Source organism: Magnolia sinica, chromosome 7 (genome assembly GCF_029962835.1).
Source record: "Magnolia sinica isolate HGM2019 chromosome 7, MsV1, whole genome shotgun sequence".
In the NCBI taxonomy this organism is placed as follows: Eukaryota; Viridiplantae; Streptophyta; class Magnoliopsida; order Magnoliales; family Magnoliaceae; genus Magnolia; species Magnolia sinica.
Window position 1 is genome coordinate 63,005,174 of NC_080579.1, and position 5,005 is coordinate 63,010,178.

Consider the following 5,005-nt stretch of genomic DNA (forward strand, 5'->3'; position numbering starts at 1 on the left):
TTCTAAGATTTAGTTTGATTTTTTCTTGATAAGATGTAATAATGCCTCAATGGGAGGACAACCATTATGCTTATATTTAGTTGTTTATGGACTTTATGTTGATGCTTAGTTTAGAACCATTAATAGAATAAGATTTTATTTCGTCGATTATGTTATGAATGCCTTCAAAAAATATATGATGTAAATGAAATAAATATGGGGATGACATCCTCAATATATTTAGGTTAACACCCAAGAAAATTTGGCCCATCGTGTTATTTACGTAGTCGAAATTTCAGGATGTTACAAAAAATAAGTATTGAAAAAAGAATAAAAAGAAGAATGAATAGTGTGAAAGCCGTCGATGTGGAAAAAATTGTGAGTAGAATTTCTACTGGATAGCTAGTGAAGTTTTGACTCAGTACGCTTGGTTGATCTGATCACTTTGAGTAGTTATTGGTGTTATCATTATGGTAGAAAGATGATCTCCTATTAGTGTTAAGTTTAGAATTCACTGAGCACTTTGATTCTCAATGTTTGGAAATTTTCCATTAGATGATTAATAATTTGAACTCGGAATGTGATTGTCTATTGAGTGTGTTGGAATCTAGGTTTATGTTATTCACAAAAACTTTGTGCCTATGCCTAAGAATTCAGTTCTTTAGGTCACCTAAAGAGTACATAAGTATACAGAAATAGACTTCTAAAACGAATTTTAGTCTTGGATTTTTTATTTTTTTTTATTCTTTCACTTGGTACTAGAAAACTGTCGGTTGGGGGTGTGATAAGTGTTTAATATAATATAATTATCATCAATTTCACGTCCTTTACATGCATATTAATAGTTAATTGGCTATAATTAGAGGAATTTTTCATTGTGTGAAAGATAATTGAAAACCATGATGATTCGAGCTAATTGTGAAGTCTAAGAGTCTAAAATAGATCAAAGACCTAACATATGCTATAGAAAGGAAGAAATCAAGTCAGATAGGTTCACTCGACCTTGGACATACAACCAACTTGTCATTCAGAGTGCTTGACAGACCACTCTGGTTGACCAAGGAAGTGTTCGGTCAATTGAATGTTGTTGTGATGTTCTCAATCAATCGGGAATCAGTTTGGTCGACCGAATGGGCATAAATTTAGTTTTGTAGAAGCACGGGATCTTTCAAAGTCAATGAAAAGTTTGAGAATTTGCAAAGTCGATGGAAACATGCTATATAAGGACATCCTATACATCAATTACGTATTTCAGAGACACGAACGGAGGGGGAGAGAGAGAGAGAGAGAGAGAGAGAGAGAGAGAGAGAGAGAGAGAGAGAGAGAGAGGGTGAAGTGGCTTCATTGACTTCCTCATCAAGTTGGTGAAGTGGCTTAGTTGAGTTCTTCTTCTCTATTTCTCTATTCGGTTATCTACTTTTGAGTTTCTATTTTTATTTCTTTTGTTATTGGTTTAGTTAGTTATGGTTGGCTAATCTCTTAGCTAAGGTTAAAAAGTGAACTTTTTAATGAATTTTTATTATTAATTTATTTTTAATTTAATAATAGCGATTTGATTGATGAATTGATATTGTTTTCATTGAATTATGAGTATTGGGGAAAGAATTGATTTATAAAATATCTTGATCTAATGTTAACTCCAATGCAATAGATACTTAGAATTCCCTTCCATCAACTACTTCATCATGAGAGACCGTCCACTTGAGATCCATAACTTTTGTTGGGAATAATTATTAGTTTAACTATTTTATATTCCGATTAAAAGGAATTATTATTCTATTCTAATTGAGCTATCAATATTGAAATGACGAATCATAGTAAGAATTGATTAAAAGAGGATCATTAGATCATTAGTTTACTTTTATTGATTATTTCTACACTATTTTCGAATTACCTTAACTGGAAAATTCAGATTCTAGCTATTACTTTTTTAGCAGTGATCTAACACAAAATTCCCATGAATCTATCTTTATCTTATCGAATATGAGTCCGGATCCTCTGTTATGTGGTCAACAGAGATTTCCTGTTACCCTAATGGTTTGGCGTCCGAAGCTTTATTTTTTATTTTTAAGTGAGTGGTGCCGTGGACCAATGAGGATTAGAGTAACAGGAAATCCCTGTTGACCAGATACCAGAGGATCCCGACTCATCGAATATATGCTACTTTACGACCTTGTAATTGGGTAACTGAGATCAACTGGCCTGATTTAGGAATCAACTTGCTGCTGGCCACATGCTTAACATATGTTGGTGTTTTCTTTCTTTCTTTTGGTAGGCGAACAGGGCTTTACTCTAAAACTGTGGAAGTGACGTTGGCCTTTGGGATTGAAACCAACTGGATCCTCACCACATGCGAAGCTGTGGTGTGAATACTTTCCACATGTGAAGGTGTGGCATGTGTGTAGCCCATCCACGTGATTTGCATGAGATGGGGGGCACGCATAGCCAACCCATCTACATGCATGTGGAATAAGCAATCTACCTATCTAGGTTGTGGCAATGTGGCGGGGCTAGGGCAGGATCGCAGTGGCAGGTGGCCTGCCCATGGTCCCCTAAGCCTTGGCCCTGACCCTGCCGTGTGGTTAGCTTGGCTGAAAAACACTGTCCCTACGGGGCAGCCCTGCAAGGAAGAGATTTAAATCATGAAAAGGCTTGAGTCGTTGAAGCATGACCTGGATCCAACGTCTTTAAACTAACACGTGTAGTGTTCACAATCCCAAGTGTAGGGTCGCGATGTAGTAATAACTCGGTGAGACCGAGGTTGAATCCACACGGACTAAACTTCTAATACGTATTCTGAAAATAAATAGAACTAGAACTAGAAAGAGATCTAAATTGAAATTTAGAATAGTTGAGAGTAAATGTGAATAAAGTATCAATAATCAAAAGGAAAATAGAGCGTCAAGGATCCACTTGTAGCTATCAAGATGCTACGTTACTTGATTCAAGAAACCTAATTGGAATTGAAGACTCATCTTATCCAATTGGAAAATTAAATCTCTAAACTTCTCATGGATCTAGTCCATACATGAAGGAGTACTGTGATGATTGAAAGGGAATTCATGCATCCACTATGCGTAAGAGACGATGGTAAATCACGAGTTTTACTAATCTCACAATCTCATAATAGGAAAAGAAGATATTCAAAGCTATCACAGTATTTATTATAACTTGAGTCATAATAAATCATAGAAAACTGAAAATATTCCTTAAATTCAAACTACAAATCAATGAGTGAATCAAAGAAAAATAATCATCCCAACACACTACAAGCTTCACCTCTTAGCCTTACCTAAGAGGTTTAGTTAACTATAGACATGATTGAAACTAAAACCCTTAAAGAAAGCATTAAAAATAAATAAGGAAAAAAAAAAAAAAAAAACTCTTAGGAGGCTGCTCCACCCTTTTGCTCTGCTCCTGGAAACCTAATTCATGTCTAGAACTCCTCAAAGAACCCATATTTATAGCCTTAGTTTAACCGTCTTTAAAAACCACCTCAAATTTATGTACTCTGCGTAACGCCTTCGATGTCATCAAAAGTAAGTGAATTCGGAAGTCGCACCTTTTTCACACTGCGTAACACTTTTCATACTACGTAACTTTTTATGTCATCAAACTTTCCTTCTATATCATCGAACAGTCCTTCGATGTCATCAAAGGGTTTTCAATCAATTGAAAATATGTCCAAAGTGTTCCAGTAGTTGCTCCAAAAATCTGCAAAAATTTCAATGTCATCGAACTGCCTTCGATGTCATCGAGAAATGCATCCAATTTGTCCAGCGACCAAACTCAATTTTTATGTAATTTTTTGATATCATCGAACATTAGCTTCGATGTCATCGACCGGTGGTCGTTGACATAGACGGTGAAGTTTAGATTCTGTGAATTTCTGCATTTTTCACTTTCGACTTCCTTCCCTACTTGGTTTCGTTAAATCTTGAGATGTTGAAATCTTCAATCTTTGTCTCCTAACATCTATCTCTTGCCTTGGTGATTCTTGAGCATCAAATCTATGCCTTTAACATTCTTTTCAATCCAAGCTATATAGTCACATTGCAATACAAACATGTATAAAATATACTCATTAAGCATTATGATGTTCATAAAACCAAGATATAAACTGGGGAAATATAAAATATTTGATACTCAACATGTAGTGAGTCGGAACCACTTAGAAGTGGCTTTCGATCGTCCATTCTTTTTTGCTCAATGGTGGCCTACTTGATGATTGGACTTAGCCAACAGACCATTCAGCATGATGTTGGGCCCAGCCTAATCTAGACACTGGCCTTAGGTTTCAAGCCCAGGCCTAGCCCAGACATCGGGCCTACATTTCAAGCCTGGGCCTTGCCTTTGGGTTAGGTTTAGGGGCCTAGGCCCAGGCTCCACGAGCGCTGACTTGGCTGCAACAACAAACAATGTGGGTGAGACCCTGACCGTAGGACACCTTGATGTATGCATTGCATATCCATGCCGTGCATCTGCTTTTCCAGCTTTATTTTAGGCCATGGTTCAAACCTGAAGAAGATTCAAATTTCAGGTGGACCATATCACAGGAAACAGTGGTTATTGACTATTAAAACCTTTTGTGGGCCAAAAGTTTCAAGCTGATATTTGTTCTTTTCCTTTCATCTGTGTGACCTTATCAACAGATTGGATGGTAAACAAACATTACGGTGGCTAGGAAGTTTGAATGGTAGGCATTCAATGACCACTGTTTCCTGTGGTGTGGTCCACCTGAAATTTTTATCTGCTTCATTTTTGTGACTTTATCCCAAAATAAGGTGAAAAAATAAATACACGGTGTGGATATAGAATGCATACGTTAAGGTGGGCACCTATGGACAGGGTCTCACCCATATCACTGGTTCGAGGTCGCAGCAAGTCACGCTCTGGCTCTACAGGGCCAGGCCAGGCTGCCCCGCCCATTACCACCTCTACCCGCATAATTGGCTCTCTCTCTCTCTCTCTCTCTCTCGTACCTAGTGGATCGAGTCCTCCTTGATGGGGACATTCCTCCTTGTGC